This window comes from Haliotis rubra, unplaced genomic scaffold, assembly GCF_003918875.1.
Source record: "Haliotis rubra isolate DU_JTF1 unplaced genomic scaffold, ASM391887v1 Scf59, whole genome shotgun sequence".
Classification (NCBI taxonomy): Eukaryota; Metazoa; Mollusca; class Gastropoda; order Lepetellida; family Haliotidae; genus Haliotis; species Haliotis rubra.
In genome coordinates, this window is record NW_025767290.1 from 1,281,469 (window position 1) to 1,300,397 (window position 18,929).

General features: G+C 39.6%; 1 protein-coding gene across 1 annotated transcript in view; it reads right to left on the reverse strand.

Moving 5' to 3' along the window:
• Nucleotides 1-18,929, reverse strand: part of LOC124255039 (fibropellin-1-like) — a 66,918-nt gene that overhangs the window by 47,424 nt on the left and 565 nt on the right. The gene's annotated exons all lie outside the window — the stretch shown is intronic.

Consider the following 18,929-nt stretch of genomic DNA (forward strand, 5'->3'; position numbering starts at 1 on the left):
ACTTTCCACGCTAGTTTTAATTCTAATTGTGATATTCTAGTTGTTTTACTGTCCTTCGTCGACAGGTTTTTATAATATACATATATTCCACTTCAAAATCAAATATGTTCTCGTCACGATATGGCTGCAATATTGCCGATGTGACGTTAAATAATAACTCACTCACTCACTCCTTAACCTCCAGGACTACTTCCACTCCTACAACGCGAACGCGCGTCCACAACTGCTCATTTTCGCGGATTCCGTTGGCCTTTCTGCTCAAAATTGCGCGTCGTTTTTTGAGCATGGCGGGTAAGACTGTTTGAATACTCATGTTGTTGCTTTGCTCCCGCAAGATCTTCCGTGCGCCGAATATGTCATCCCAAACCGACATGTTAACGAAAGTAGCAATAATGCTGGATGGCGCTGTTGGTCGGTGTTGACGTTGATACTCACTTTTGGGTAGTCGATGAGCAGATTATATGATCATACTGTCAACTCTGTCTCGACTGAACTTTAGTTTTTCAACACAAAAGTCCCTCAGCGTTTTCTCTGAATTTTCCTTTGGTATTTCGGGGAGACCATAAAACAACAAGTTCGGTTTACGGTCGTGAATGTCTTTAAGTGTACACTGACGTTCTAAGTTAGCATGATCCTGTTTAATGGCGGCCAGCTCGTCGCGGAGTTTGGTCATCTCCATATCATGAACAAGTACCTCGTGTTCAACATCGACCTTGGTCTTTAAGCTCATTCAGTTCTTGTTTAATTCCGTCAATAGAGTCTTTTAGTTCACATTTAACGTTAACAATCAGCTCACTGATTCTCTTCTCGGAAGATTTCACGATCTCCTCCATATTGGCTGTGTTTGCCCTCGTGGTCATAGTGGAAAGGTATTTGGCGTGAAAAAACCAGAAACGTTGTGGTATCTATCGCAATGATCTTTGTTGGGCAAAATGACTTATTACAAATTAATGTTATTAATTTTACCGTCTATAAAGTCATTTGGCAGGATTGCTTCGGATAATCTGTGGGTCGGTGACGGAGCGAGTTGTTAGCGTGGCCTGTCTCTTCCCATGCACAACCGGAAGTCTCTCGATCTTGATCTTGATACTAAGATGTTCTGGGGACGTTATTGAGACTAAGGTGTTCTGGCCTCTGGGGACCAAGATGTTCCGTAGACAATGGTGTGCTTAAGACTAAGGTGTTTTTGACACTAAGATGTTCCTGAGACGAAACTTTTCTTGAGACTAAGGTGTTCTTGTGACTTCGGTTTTCTTGAGACTGAAGTGTTCCCGAGACTAAAGTGAGGTGAGGTGATGTGAAATTGGGTTTAGCATCGTGCTTGAGAATATTTCGTTCATATGACGACGTGCGTGCGAGTGTATGTGTATGTGCGGCTGCTTGTACTAGCCCAGACTTAAGCTGGTTTTATAGTGCTAGCTCACTGAGACACCATGCAACAGTGAAGCATGAATACCCCACTCAGACACATTATACTGATTCCGAGCCGACCAGTCCTTGTTGTACCCATTAATGCCGAGCGCCAGGCACTGACCTTAGGTACACTCCTTTTGTATGATATACAAGGAGACACTGCTTATTACAATAAAACACAGACAGTGTTCACACAGACACTGGAGGTCATTACTTTTAGTGCACACTTGTATTAGTTATCCGTCTGATCATAGCTGCACAAATGTCATTATATATACTTTAAAATAAGCTGATTACAATGTTTTAATGATTCCCGGTGTAAATTACTGTTGTAAATATGTAAACATGCAGAAACTTGGTATAAACTCTTTTTGATTCGGAATCCAGATATTATCCCATACGGACGTTTTCTCAAATTTCAGTAACCCGACGGAATTTACTGTACACCTGTTTTGATTCCATCTCTTGGGTAGATTATAGAACATTCTAGCGATTGCAATTAGTTCATGAACTTATATAACTAAGCAGTTTCGATAATTATTGAAAACTTTCTACCTGATATCATTTATGTTGCTCGTGCGTTTTCATTTTTTGCATTTTGCTGTCTGATTTGTTATACATTATATAATTCTGTTAATCATTTTGGCAATGCGTTAATCATTTTGGTAATGCATACTTATTAATCTATCAAAGTACCGAAACGTATTATATGTATGCTTTACTGTTATTGGGTGAAACTGTTAAATGTACCTTCGTACAGAATTTCCAGGAAATAGAAACTGAAAATTGCTAAATAAATGGAAAACTAAATTGGGTAAAGATTGCAAACAATTATTATTTATATACCTGTTTTAAGTTATCGTGTGCAGATCATTTCACTAACATAACAACTGAAGGATGAAAAAGAGTGGTGGAAAACACGTGCAAAGTTAGCTGAGATTATCCTTCAAAAACATCATATGTACATTTAACAATCACTTATCATTAAGTGCAACCAAAGCATTACAAAAAGGACATATTTCCAGACAGCATAACATCACCCTTAGCCGGAGTTCCAAATATTTGACACCGAAAGCCTGTCAGTTAACTCAAAGGAAATAACCCTTGTGTTTTAATGATGCCTTAATCATAGTCACGATGACGTATAGGCTGCCATGTGTTTTCCAATATGATTGAGTCAGTGAAATACTAATATTTACCAAATAAAATTCTAAAGGAGGATTTCTTCAAGCCACTTCTCTCAATAATGTGAATGCATGTATGTAGCGTGAAACCGGCAGATGCCTATAGAAGAAAGTGTTTGCCCTACCTGTAACAACGATGTCCCGTATCTATAAAAGGGATATAATGTGGGGATGAATGACATACTTTTATCTGGGCCCGTTTATGATGATACATATTGCGATCTTTCACAATAATCTCTCTGGCTATCAGATTGAGGGTACTTTTTAACATATCCGGTATTTCTATTGTTGTATTTATACAGCAACATTCTTCGAACTTTCTGCATATGCTTCCGTCAGATACATCGCGCACTACCCCTTTCTCTCTTGATCTTCTCAAACCACTGTAACAAGTTCGAAGAATCTTGGTCAAAGTAGAAAAGTCTTAAGACTATTCCCTACAATTCTGTAACAAACACATTGCTCCCTAAATGGGAAGAGCTTCCGTTCGGGGGAATATCAGAAGGACACTTACCTAGGAAAATAATAACACACTGAGATATCGCATTCATGTTGGAATCAATATTTTCGGCACCTGTCAGATCTGAACTTGAACATGCGAGGTCCGCGTCTATGTCAGGCTAAAGGTCTACAAGATATTTAGCATCACTGGGGCGTAATAGTCATAGGTCTCCTCCAAACAACGGAACATATATCGTGTTAGAAGGACTTCCCCGACGGGGAAAATTGCAGCAATGCAACATCACATTTACATGTGTGACATTTGCTTTCGCAATCTGAGTTTATGGATCGTCAATTTTGACAGGACAATCAAGACGAATTTCACAAAAGGCACGGAGGTCCAGCTTGCCTATGATATACTTAAAAAACGCACCCGCCTGTGCTATCCACTCATAATCGGTACACGATAAAAACTATTTTTCTTTCATGTCTCACAGAAATATATAATTTGATTTGGCATTGTTTGTTATCGTATACTTTTGCGTTTGTGAAATAAATGTGGACAACTTGAAAGTTCATGTATGGCGTTATTACAGCAAAGGCTGAGCGGGAGGAGAAATAACGTGGTTCAGGCACTGTGAGACTATTAAGAAAGGTCACATGCAGTGCAATAATATTCCAATTATGTACTGCCAAAAACTATTTTACAGTAGTGATGCGCGAGCTGAACAGACATAAGAAATTACGAGTTGGTTCGTGTAGTGCTCCAAGAGAGATAAATTCTATTCTATTGGGACAGCTAGGGACACTTGTGAGGACAAAGGGGCAGCCAATCGCCCTCAGTCCACCACTGAACCTTTTATTCCCTCGAAACAAGCACCTCACAAGGTTTGTCAACACCGCCGAAAAGGTGAAACTGATACTGGTAGCAAGAGCGAGTGCAGCTTAATAAGACGTGTTAGCTTGCGTAATACTGCTTTCTTTGTCAGGCTCTTTTGGTGATAAGAATAATGAGGTCACGTGAACGTTGATTTCGTACTAAAATGTGTGAAAATGAAATTACATGAACCAAGTAATTCACATGATGGAAACATATGATCATCTTGCTTGAGCACAGGTGACATGAAGATGTATGAACCGTTCATATATACATACCCTTGAAATCCGTTATGATACATACATATCTAAAGTGTGTAAACATTTGCAAATTTGAAAATGTATATGCGTTTCCCAAACTAAGTACATTTACATGTTTCCAACCCGAGTAAATTTAGAACGAAATCGGAAATTTCAGCACCCATTGAAATTCAAAGGAATGCATCGGAAATACTGTATGATCATGTATTTACTGGGGTATCTGTCTTGCAATTCATGTTTGGAAATGCCTGACAATCCGGTCAGGGCATACATGAACGAGATACTTATGCATACGAAAATGAACGATGAGCATAAGCTTTAAGGGTAAAGATTTGTATGAAATATATGCCCGAAGTTAGGAAACATCTGAAAACATACGTAAATCCGGTCATAGCATGTACTTCCTACTCTATTTACGTTTATTTCAATGCTGTACTATCCGGCTTTTGGTCCTGTGCTGCTTGAACTGGGGCGAGTCGATTGTCATTCAGTAGGGGATATTAATTTTTTCTTGAGAAATATCAAATAATTGTACTAGCTCACAGTATAAACTTCATTTTTTGTAATCTATCTATGCTACTTGTTGCAAATACAAGCATATTGGTTCCTGAAATAAAGCGTTGTCTTAAACAATGTCTTATTTTGTTCATTACAAAACCTGTCCCTCAACTGGACGATTCCAAGCAATTTCAAAGGGGAAAAGGCCCCATCACTAACGCGTTCGGTTTTTAAATTACAATTAGCGGTCTTAAATCAACGATAAAGGACCGCAAACTTGAAAACAGAGAAGCTTCATCGTCTAACTCTCTAATAATTGAAATTTCAAACATTTATTAAATTAGTGGGTTTTTTTTGTGTGTTTTGTTTGTTTGTTTTTTTGTTTTGTTTGGGTCTTTTTTCTTCTTCTTTTTTTTTTGGGGGTTGTTTTTTTATGTGTTTTTTTCTCAATCTGCCGTCTGCCGTTCACCCTTACCCAGACTACCATCAGTCGTTTATGGGTCCAATATCAACAAGATCGGCTTCGAAGTGGCGGCTGCCTATTACCGTACATCCGGGTACTTCATTTGCGGAGTCGAATATCAGAGCAACTGCACGTGCAGTGCCTGGTTTGAAGAAAGTGATGGCGCAAACGGTTCGTAATCGTTTACGAGAAGCTGGAACAGAAGACCCTGTTATGTCCCTGTGATGCGACGACTACATCGACGAGTCCGGTGATTAACGTTTGATGATTCTGGAATCTACAAACCAGGCGACGTGTATGGTTCAGTGACGAATCCGGCTTTCTGCTTCTGTGGCGTGACGGAAGAGTACGTGTCTATCGACATCTAAATAAACGTTTTTCCAGAGTTGTGTCGCCCAGGTTGATCGATATGATGGTGATGGCATGATGTGGGGTGAAATATCCTACACTTGGAAATCTAACTTTGTGCACATTTTGGCCACAACAGATAATGGCATTTTTTATAAGTTATACATGTTAACAGACATTTGTTCTTTTAAACTTTTTATACTGTGGAATTTATACATGCTTCTCCACAAAAAAACATCATAGCACAATACCACTCATAAATAATAAACAGTCCCTCAGCACAATCCAATCACACAACGAAATCGACTTATTGCTAGTAAACAACGCGGGGGTAAAGTGACACGCAAGGCAAAACTCGTTGTATTACAATAAACATCCTTTTGTTTGAAGCAATAGTAAGTGATTAGACAGGTGGGACCTGATTGGTCAAAAAGGGGGTGACATAGAAGGGACATAACTCGTAACAGTCACACGACTTTCCGGGGAGTTAACTTCCATGCCTCGGGAGGAGGGACTAACAGGTTGTTTTCTGCACACAGGAGCATGATGTCCCAGCTGAGGTAACAGAGATCGGCTGTGTGACGGGATGGGGCACTCAAGGATCCCCCCGCTGTCTGTTTGGTATGTGGAACTGTATTTTGTTTTGGAATGGCATCTCCCATGACGTAGACTGATGGGTAAACGTTGATCTGTGTATATATATCTACATGTGGCGTCCGATGGAGTTGCGCTTGTTTGTTATTTACTAGCACTATTCCGGCTATATGACCGCATTCTGTACTTAATCGAGTGATTGATATCATGAAGATGAATCAACGCAAATGGGATTTGATGACATGCATCAACCAAGTCAGCAATCCTGACAACCCTTTGTCGCCTCTTACAACTACATGTATATCATGAGGATTTGTTAATAATTGTGTCTAGACCAGACAATCCAGTGATTAATAGCATGAACATCGATCAAATGGGATACAATGACATGCATCAAGTCGGTCAGCGAGCATGACCACCCAATCCCCTTATTCGCCTCTTACAACAAACATATGGGTTCCTGAAGACCACTTCTAACCCTATTCTTCACGGGTAGATTGTGTGTGAAGGCAGAATATTTGTATCATCTGGGCCCACTTGCACAGAACGATCTTAGCGCTACAATTATTGTAAATCCTTAAGATCGCGATCTTAGGCTTCGGCTACAATCGCCATCGACTTGCACAATTTTGTCACAGACTACAATGATCTTAGCTCCTTACAATTGGTCCGGACCAATTGTAAGTTTCGATTGTAACTTACAACGATCTTAGCCTACAATCGCTTTGTGCAAGTCGATGGAGATTGTAGCCGAAGCCTAAGATCGCGATCTTAAGGATTTACAATAATTGTAGCGCTAAGATCGTTCTGTGCAAGTGGGCCCAGGTCTTGTCATCTTTTGTTAATGTCAGTGTCACGTGTTTCCTTCAGGTCATTCCCGGGATGAGGGGCAAGAAGTAGTTATCAAACAGTAAAGTTAACTGGGGGCTCAAAAGTAGTAGATACAATGGGGGCGAGATCTAAGGGCCTGACAAAAGCTTTATTTGTGAAATAAAGCTTTACAGAGGCTTTTGTTGTACTTGATCTCGGACTGTCATTATATCTACTACTGAGGGGCAAGAAGTAGCTATCAAACAGTAAACAAGTTGTCAATGAAAGGTTCCATGTCTCCGTTGTCTTATACATTCCTTTCAAAGACAATGTATGTTTGATCTGTCGTGGAGTATATTGTAATGGGATCATGTATATATCTTTACAGACAGATGTACAGTATTCGTGGGACGACATATATATGGTAGCAGTCTATATGAATCAACACAAATGGGATACGACGACATACATCAATTAAGTCGGCTTTCCAGAGTATTCTTTTAATGGTCAGATGTATATATCTTTACAGACCTATGTACACTCTTCGTGGGACCAAAGCTAACTTCTGAGCGTCGACCTCCACCATGGGAGCTGCGAGCTGCGGCCGATAAGGTTTATAACTGTACAAAGGGAGATAATCACGATACGCTCCCATGTATCCGGGGGAAGGCTCGAGGAAGTCACAGAAGTGTAGGCGATGGTAAGTATAAAGAATTAGCATTGACACAGGTTCTTTCTATCATCGTTTAACGTTTTGCTGATTTGTCACCTTGGCGACCACTAAATCCGGGACTCACTTCAGTTTTTGAAATTATAATTATCTTCTGAATTTATACGGAAGAGTTATCATCCCTTGTGCAAACAATTTTATGTATTATGTAAATGCAGGATGTAGCACGAGCCTAGTGAAGCCAGGTTGAATTTAAACCGTTGCCTAGTAATAAATGACGCAGAAAACATCCAGGTGATCTGGTTATTGTGGAACTATGTGAGATGAATTCTAAAGAGTAACGTTTTATGAAGGTTATAAGGAATACAAAGCTGGGAAGGAGACGATCTATGTCAAGGACTATACTACAAAAATGACGTGGGATCAAGCCGCTCAACAGTGTTGCTCAGATGGGGCGAGGCTTATTAAACTGAACAGTAGCCAGAGACTTCACGCCATTAAAAGATATAATAGTAAGTCACCGCACATCTTCATCGTCATTTGTTGTTTTTATGGTATAGCGTTCCTCCAGGAATAGCACCGTGGTGTAGCGGTTAGAGCGTCCGCCCGGAGAGCTGAAGGTCGCGGGTTCGATCCCGGCCCCATCATTAAAAAAAGACGTTAAAATATGGTACTTGTTGTTCCCTGCCTGTAGCTCGGTATTTATAAGTACCCCAAGAACTGGTCAGCTCGGAGTCAGTATGATGTGTCTGAGTGGGGTATTCATGCTTAACTTGCAGCACGGTATCTCAGTGAGCTAGCACTATAAAACCAGCTTAAATCTGGGCTACACTTACACACGTATGCACGTCGACATATGAGCGAAATATTCTTAACGACGTTAAATCACATTTCACTTCACCACTTCTTGGAATATCACTTGTCCTTTAAGGTTCGGCCCACCCACCAACCCATCCACCCATCCATCCACCCATCCATCCACCCATCCACCCACTTCCCTGTTGTAGTTCTACACAGAATGGGCTCGCTCGCCCACCCACCCACTCTCTTGCCTGTTGTAGTTCTACACAGGATGGGGCTCACCCACCCACCCACTCATTTGCCTGCTGTAGTTCTACACAGAATAGGCTCTCTCACCCACCCACCCACCCACCTTTTCACTTGCTTGTTGTAGTTCTACACAGAATAGGCTCGCTCACCCACCCACTCAATTGCTTGTTGTAGTTTTACACAGAATAGGCTCTCTCACCCACCCACCCACCCACTCATTTGCTTGTTGTAGTTCTACACAGAATAGGCTCGCTCACCCACCCACCCACCCACTCATTTGCCTGCTGTAGTTCTACACCAGAATAGGCTCTCTCACCCACCAACCCACTCATTTGCTTGTTGTAGTTCTACACCAGAATAGGCTCTCTCACCCACCAACCCACTCATGTGCTTGTTGTAGTTCTACACCAGAATAGGCTCGCTCACCCACCCACCCACTCATTTGCCTGTTGTAGTTCTACACTGGATGGGACTCGCTCACCCACCCACCCACTCATATACCTGTTGTAGTTCTACACCGAATAGGCTCGCTCACCCACCCACCCATTCATTTGCCTGCTGTAGTTCTACACAGAATAGGCTCTCTCACCCACCCATCCACTCATTTGCCTGTTGTAGTTCTACACAGAATGGGCTCACCCACCCACCCACTCATTTGCTTGTTGTAGTTCTACACAGAATGGGCCTGCTCACCCTACCACCTACTACCAACCCAAGACTCACTCACTCAAACCCACACAGTCACTCAATAACCCAAGACTCACTCACTCAAACCCACACACGCAATCACTCACTTACTCATCTATTTCAGCTGTGCATTGGATCGGTTTGAGGGATATGTATGACAACGACACCTTCTTCTGGATTGATGGCTCCCCCCTTAGATTCAAGGCCTGGGCCCCTTCCGAACCATCCCATTTAAGTCCTGCAAATATAAAGGAAAACTGCGCCGAGATATTTCTCTCGTTTCTGTCAATCAAGTGGAATGATTGCGACTGCAACCAAACAAATCCCTTCCTGTGTGAAAAACTGTTTTAACCACAAAGAAATTTAATATTTTGGAATTTTATTTGCGGGTTTTCAACAGAACGTGAAATAACTGCCTTGTCAAATCGAGTCTTACATTTCCACTTTAGATGTTTCTTACGTACACACAGTGCCATTTAGAAAGTGGTCAAATGTAACATATGTTATATTTGGGATTACACTTTCTTAGTAAAGTACAGATTCTAAAGTACTAACGGAAATAAAAAAAAACTGGGTTATTTTTAATTTTGATCTACAATTTATGTAGTTAATATGTGAAAGTTTGAAATATCTGTTTAACTAAGTTCGGCCTAACTACAGTGGTAGGAAGATAGGAAACGTAGAAAAATGACTTTACTGAGGAGAGATAAGTACAGAAATGAGCCATGCGTGTTTTTTCTAAGTCCAAAGCGACAAATTTGAAACAGACCATAACTTTATGCAAATTAGTGTGCGAGGATATTATATTACAAAGGACACTTTTTAAATGCCCATTTTGAAATTAAACTTAGCTTCATTGTAAACGATAGCTGACATAAAAATAATAACTTTAATACTAAACTATTAAGAATGTAGCTACCATGGAGTCTCACTATCACTATAAAAAGGACCGCCTGCGTGGTGTAGTGGTTAAAACGTCCGCCCGGAGAGCGGAAGGTCGCGGGTTCGATCCCCGACCGCGTCATACCAAAAGACGTTAAAATATGGTATTTGTTGGTCCCTGCCTGGCGCTCGGCATTAATGGGTACAACAAGGACTGGTCGGCTCGGAGTCAGTATAATGTGTCTGAGTGGGGTATTCATGCTTCACTGCGGCATGGTATCTCAGTGGGCTAGCACTATAAAACCAGATTAAGTCTGGGCTAGTACAAGCAGCCGCACATACACATACACACGCATGCACGTCGTCATATGAGCGAAATATTCTCAAGCACGACGTAAAACCCAATTTCACCTCACCTATAAAAAGAAACAGGTAGGAGGGGTCGTCTCAAACTGTGCGTCAGGACGGGTGTCACAGTCGGTGGTTGGGGTCCGGCTGGGGGAAAGAGCTGAGAAAAGATAATCCTTTAGGGGATTTAAGATTTTCTATGGGCATCATACTCTGTTACACATCTCAATATAAAGTTTATGAAAGAAAGACAGGTAAGATGTTAATCAATAGATAAGACATGTTCAACACACGTGAGAAAGCATAAAATATCTTTGAGATGACCCCCTTTGTGCCCGTAGGCAGCACATGCATTTCCTGCCAGGTGAGTCGACGGTCCGTCGTCATACCTGGCTGAGCGATCTAATTGCCATCTATAGTCTGATCTGTCGTTTTCAGCAGCTATTCGTATTTTTCTAAGTTTTTCCCGATTTTACGAGTAAACATGCGTTTCTGGATATCCTGTTACCAGGGATACTCTACAACAATATATAGTCTCCCTGCTGTTATGCATCCCACTGAACGCCCAGTTAGGCTATTGTGGGTTATTTCGGCATATGCTATTTGCAATTGTGTAAATTTTCTAGGGATATAGAGTAACAGCCTAAAAACAGTGTTTTTTTCTGTTTCCGACAGTACTTTTGTTGGGTTGATAAGAACCCACACCCTCAGAGTCAGGCACCTAAAGTCAGCCGTCTAACCGCGGCTTCCACTTCCACCACATTCTCTCCCTATCCAAAGATGAATTGTGGAAGCCGCGGTGCTCGACCACCCGAATGTCGCTGGGTTACTGATACCGATTCAAGCCCTGCAGACCACGCTTTGACTCACACCAAGGCGTGACGTCGTGACGCATCTGGCTAATTCTTCGACCGTCAAACGGCCTTTCTGTTTTCAGTAATTGCAATCAACGGTTGTCTGGCTCTCAGAAACAGGGTGCAGTGTTGCAACTATCAGAACGAAGGAAACTGGTTATCATGCATCACTTGCATATGGTGTCCGTCACGATTGTAGGAAACAATGTCCCCGGTAAAAAAAATACCGGAAAAAAGTACTCCGGACAAAAAGTCCTCTTGTAATAAAAACGGTTAGGTCCCGTAAGACCGACATTTGGATGGGTGTTAAAGCAAACTGGTCGGTTTGCAGGGGTAGGTCGTTAAGGTCAACTAGTTCTGGACAATGGGCAGTCAATGTTTTCACAACGGTACAGTTAATGCTAAACTGTTCAGCGGAAAAAAAACTGAACAAGGATCACGCTGTAGAATGTCATTTTTATTCGTGCATTCAATGGGACAGTAATTTCTATTATGTACATTATCTACCTTATAATAGGCAATGAGGAAGATACAATATATCCTAAACCAAAAGTCACCGTGTTTTTTAATCTGATTGGTTGAAAAACATGATCGAATGGTATTCGATTCCAGGAAATTGCAAGAATATTCACTTAGGAGATAAACATCATGTTGGAACCGACGAATTTCCGTGCTTCAAATACTCAATAACACCCGGAAATTGGCCAACACATGATGTTTATCTCCTAATTCAAGATTAATACTGCAATTAAGTTTGTATCTTTTAAATAATAATCGTTATTTTGGTACAGTTGAAAAGATTTATCTTGACTGCGTTGTATACAGATCCGTGGTTGGGGTCTCGAGGTATTTTAAAAATGATGTCGTTGAGGCTGTTGATCTGCAGCCTTTCTGAATGCATCTTCACGAGATCCTTTCTTCCCGTTTTCTCTTGTTCCCAATGCACATATAACCATTTATACATAGGTATCTTCCACCAACGAGAAGTAGGAAGAAAGTAGTCTAATTCTGCATTTGCCATAACTGAAGTTGTGCAAATGATTATGATTTCAAAATTCTAATAGCATGCAAGTGTATGTAAGAAACTGAATAACTCACTACTAATGAACTGAGTGAACTAAATGTTTATATTATGAATCAAAGTCATTGAGTGAACTCACTCACAAACATTGATTCACTCGCATACTGGTTCACATGTCTTGTTTCGTTTTCTGAGGGAACACATTTTACATTTTGTAGGAAACCAGTGTCTTAATCCCTTAAAACAACATCACAACATCAAACATCAAAGGAATTAAATTCGACCCAAAGGTCGAACTTACGGGACTACCCCATACAAACCTATTCATGCATCAATATTTGGAATGTGTTTTATCAAATAACGTAATTGGTTTGGAATTTGTAAATGCTTATGCACTAAAAGAAATTGGTATATTCATTAAGCTACTGGTAATTCTTTATGCTGATGATACAGTACTTTTATCTGAATCTCCTTCTGATTTGAAACTTTGTTTGGAAACTTTTAATGCTTACTGTACACGATGGAAACTAACAGTAAACATTTCTAAAACTAAAGTTTTCATTTTTTCCAAAAGAAGCAGTAAACTTAGTACTTTATTTCTTCTGCAGAATACTGTTTTAGAGGTAGAAAAACATTATGTTTATCTTGGTGTACTATTCACAATCACTGGTCGCTTTTGTAAAGCCAATAAACTGCTCTCTGACCAATCTTCTCGTGCAATGTTTGCTATACATGTATTTAGAAAAATTCGCTTGTTGGATATAACGGTCGACTGCCAACTTAAACCTTTTGATCAACTTGTTAAGCCTATTTTATTGTATGGTGCTGAGGTGTGGGGCTACGAAAACACTATTCAATTAGAACGTATTCATTTGAAATTGTGTAAATACATATTGAAGGTAAAAACAACAACCCCAGATTTTATGGTTCACGGTGAACTTGGAAGATATCCACTTAGTACTTCTATCAAATTGAGAATGTTATCATATTGGTGTAAATTATTATTATCTCGTGGTAAGCTATCAAAAGTAATGTATAAATTAATGTTCAATTTGCACAATTCTCAGGCAAATGCTAAATATCCGCTAATAGCGGAAGTAAAATCTGTCTTAGAGAATACAGGCTTTAGCTACATTTGGCAATTAAATTTACAAGAATTTTAGAGAACCCATTTGCTGGTAAATAATGTTAAAACTGTACCCGTTGATCAGTTTCTACCAACTTGGAGAGAAAGTAAATCACAATCATCTAAAGGCCTATATTACAATATGTTTAAGGATAATCTTTATATTGAAACTTATTTGTTGCAACTTCATCTAGATTTACGTATTTATACTACAAAACTTAGAACTAATTGATAAAGAAAATAGATTGTGTACATCATGCAAGAGTAAAATTGGGGATGAATTTCACTTTATGTTAGAATGGAATGAGTTAAACGAATTACGAAACAAATATCTCCCTCCACATTATTGTAAACATCCCACTGTGGATAAATATATTTCACTTATGTCTTTCACATACAAACCAATACTTGTTAAACTTGCTCTTTTTGTAAAATGTGGCTTGTGTACGCTCCGTTAATGTAATATGTATGTGTTTAATTGTTTTGCACATATATTTGTTTTACTCTATGTCATGTATATGACTCATAAGAATAAACTTTGAAAAAAACTTTGAAAAAATCAACTTTGATGTCAAAGATTTTAGAAACACATTGATAACTCACACATGTGGGTTATTAAATAGATAAATTGATCTTTTATCTTTTAATGACACTTATAAAAACATGAAGTACTCGCATACAAAGGGTGATTATAAGGCCGTATTCATTATTTAGATAGGTCTTTGATCTTTTAAATGACATTTAGAAACATGAAGTACTTACATTTTGTGATTATAACGGACAGATTAGATATTCAAATTGATCTCTGATCTTTAAAACAATGTGTCCATGCGCGTTTTTGTTCACTGATTATGTTGTGATTTTAGTTGATCACCATAATTCTAAAGGTAAGGTATAAATATGTATCCCAGTACAACATCAGTAACGATTCCACCATGGAAGTTATTCAGACCAACAAGGGTGGTTTGAAGCTAGTCTTGGATGGGTATATGTACACCAAACACGCAAGTCAAAAAGCCAAGATTGTTTGGAAATGTAGTTCGTAAGTCCAGTATGAACTGCCAGGGCCAACTCTTGACGAACATTGACCCGTGAAGATCCGGGGTAGAATAGGTCTTCAGCAACCCAGTCTTGTCATAAAAGGCGACTATGCTTGTCGTAAAAGGCAACTAACGGGATCGGGTGGTCAGGCTCGCTGACTTGGTTGACACATGTCATCGGTTTCCAATTGCGCAGATCGATGCTCATGCTGTTGATCACTGGATTGTCTGGTCCAGACTCGATTATTTACAGACCGTCGCCATATAGCTGGAATATTGCTGAGTGCGGCGTAAAACTAAACTCACTCACTCACTTGACGAACACTGAACATGGAAATCCAGAGGTGAGCAAACCCCATAAGCACACTCTTGATGATACATGAAAAGTCAATAAACGCTATGAAAAACTATGAAAAGGTCGACAAGCTGAGTGATTTTTCCGTCGAAATGTTAAAAGCATGTACCCATCAGTGATGTTAGCCGACTGAAGCAACTGCAAACTAAGACACGTGGTGCTACGGAGTTAGTTTTCTGTAGGAGACTGCATCAGGCAATGACAGCTGACACGCATCATGACGTCGGTTACCATGGGTACGTTTGATTACGAGGGAGCAGACTATATATATATGCGTTGCAAACCGGGAATCGCTTAGAGCACAGGCAAACTGTAGCGCAAACAGGGTTGCGCAACAAAGAGAAAATGACTAGTCTTTGTATATGCGCTTCGCAGTTTGCCTGTGCAAGCAAATTAATCACATATTCCGGGCTTGTAACATAAAATGGCGGAGCGATTACCGTTTGCTCGCCTAGCCCTAATGAAGAACGTATTGGAAGAGTCTCGATGACAACCTGATGAATTTATGATTGTTGATGACTACATTGAACCTGTGGAACAAACTGAGGATGCTGGGATGTAAGCTGCCTTTGCCAGTTTCCCAGCTGATCAAGTCAAACAATTCTTGTTCAGCCGTGGAATTCAAATTTCCCTTAGCCGTCATTTTGGTTTGAGAACGAAGCGACCTCATCAAGCGATTGGTGCGATTGCAAGCGGCTGGAAGTTAAGCACTCTATCTCGGGCGAATCTGTACATCAAGCGATTGTTTTTGACAGCACCCTAGGATGGGGTAGCGACGTCAATACCGTGTGACGTAATGCAAAAAGTGTACTGTATCGCCTGAAAGGGTACTGTCAGCGTTTTGAGCGAAGTATCTTAGAAATGTATGTGTAGGACCTATATGTTTGTTTATACATTTGTGTATGTACAAGAAACTGAATATCTGTGTGTCTCGTGACATCTGTACTGTTCTGTGGCAGTGTCATTCATTGTGGAACAGTCTAATAAATAAAGAATATAAACGATGTCCCATATTTATGAAACGAGTGACTGGTTTGGTATCTAACAAGCGAATGCTATGACATGGATAAACACGTAGGAATGTTAGGACATGGACAGATACACAGGAATGTTATGACTTGGGGAAAAAAAGCAATGTTATGACATGGATAAAACATAGGAATGTTATGACATGGATAAACATAGGAATGTTATGGCATGGATAAACACATATGAATTTATTAAATGGATAAACACACAGGAATGTTGTGAGATGGATAAACACACAGGAATGTTATGAAGTGGATAAAACATATGAATGTTGTGACATGGATAAACACATAGGAATTTATGAAATGGATAAACACACATGCATGTTATGACATAGATAAACACATAGGAATGTTGTGACATGAATAAACACATAGGAATGTTATGACATGGATACATACACAGGAATGTAATGACATGGATGAACACACAGGAATGTTATGACATAGATACACACATTAACGTTATGACATGGATACATACACAGGAATGTTATGACATGGATAAACACACATGCATGTTATGACATAGATAAACACATAGGAATGTTATGACATGAATAAACACATAGGAATGTTATGACATGGATAAATACATAGGAATGTTATGACATGGATAAACACATAGGAATGTTATGACATGGATAAACACATAGGAATTTATGACATGGATAAACACACAGGAATGTTATGACATGGATAAACACACAGGAATGTTATGACATGGATAAACACATAGGAATGTTATGACATGGATAAATACATAGGAATATTATGACATAGATAAACACAGGAATGTTATGACATGGATAAGCACATAAGAATTTATTAAATGGATAAACACATAGGAATGTTGAGACATGGATAAACATAGGAATGTTATGACATGGATAAGCACATAGGAATTTATTAAATGGATAAACACACGGGAATGTTGTGACATGGATAAACACATTGGAATGTTATGAAATGGATAAATAAACAGGAATGTTATGACATGGATACATACACAGGAATGTTTTGACTTGGAAAGCAACAGGAATGTTATGACTTGGAAAGAAACAGGAATGTTATGACATGGATAAGCACATAGGAATTTATTAAATGGATAAACACACAGGAATGTTGTGACATGGATAAACACATTGGACATGATAAACACATAGGAATGAAATGGATAAATAAACAGGAATGTTATGACATGGATACATACACAGGAATGTTATGATGGAAAGATAAACACACAGGAATGTTATGACTTGGAAAGAAACAGGAATGTTATGACATGGATAATGACATGGATAAACATAGGATTTATGACATGGATTAGGAATGTTGTGACATGGATAAACACATAGGAATGTTGTGACATGGATAAACACACATGAATGTTGTGACATGGATAAACACACAGGAATGTTATGACATAGATAAACACAGGAATGTTATGACATGGATAAACACATAGGAATTTATTAAATGGATCAACACATAGGAATGTTGTGACATGGATAAACACATAAGAATGTTATGACATGGATAAACACATAGGAATGTTGTGACATGGATAAACACATAGGAATGTTGTGACATGGATAAACACATAGGAATGTTGTGACATGGATAAACACATAGGAATGTTATGACATGGATAAACACAGGAATGTTGTGACATGGATAAACACATAGGAATGTTATGACTTGGAAAAAACATAGGAATGTTATGACATGGATAAACACATAGGAATGTTGTGACATGGATAAACACATAGGAATGTTGTGACATGGATAAACACATAGGAATGTTGTGACATGGATAAACACATAGGAATGTTGTGACATGGATAAACACATAGGAATGTTGTGACATGGATAAACACATAGGAATGTTGTGACATGGATAAACACATAGGAATGTTATGACATGGATAAACACATAGGAATGTTGTGACATGGATAAACACATAGTTATGAATGATAAACACATAGGAATGTTGTGACATGGATAAACACATAGGAATGTTGTGACATGACATAGGAATGTTGTGACATGGATAAACACATAGGAATGTTGTGACATGGATAAACACATAGGAATGTTAGGACATAGATAAACACAGGAATTTTGTGACATGGATAAACACATAGGAATGTTGTGACATGGATAAACACATAGGAATGTTGTGACATGGATAAACACATAGGAATGTTGTGACATGGATAAACACATAGGAATGTTGTGACATGGATAAACACATAGGAATGTTGTGACGTGGATAAACACATTGTAATTATGAAATCTATAGCCTCACCCCCACTCCCCATATGGCTGGCGCTTTCACGGCACGTGATCATGCGACCCACAGTTTTTGAGATATTGTTTGAAGCATAATCTGTGCATTTCAGTTTGATGGGGATTGATCGCCTGTTTGGACCAAAGTTGCCGTTTTATTCAAATGCCCATGAATTTGATGTTTGAATAATGAGAATGTGAATACACGGGTCTAAAACCCCAGTTTGTGCAGGCACTCACCGACACAGACAGGCTGAGGGGGACAGGGATCTTTCTTGCAGTACACAACCTGATGAATACACATCTCCCCGTTGGCACACGACAGGGCCTAGAGGAATAACAGTGAATGAGTTAGTGTGGTTTTACGCCGCTTTTAGCAACATTCCAGCAATATCAGAGCGGAGGAACATCAGAAATCGGCTTCACACATTGTACCAATGTAGGGGAATCGAACCCGGGTCTTCAGCGTGACGAGTGAACACTTAAACCATTAGGCTACCCCACCTCCCCTATGGCGTGGAGGAATAACAGCATCAGTGGGCATCAACCACGACTTACGGCATTACGACTGTTTCACCGTACATGTATGGCTTGTTATTTAACGCCGCACTCCAGCAATGTTCCAGCTACAAGATGATGGTCTGTTAAACTATTTTAGACCAGACAATCGTGTGATTAACGTCATGA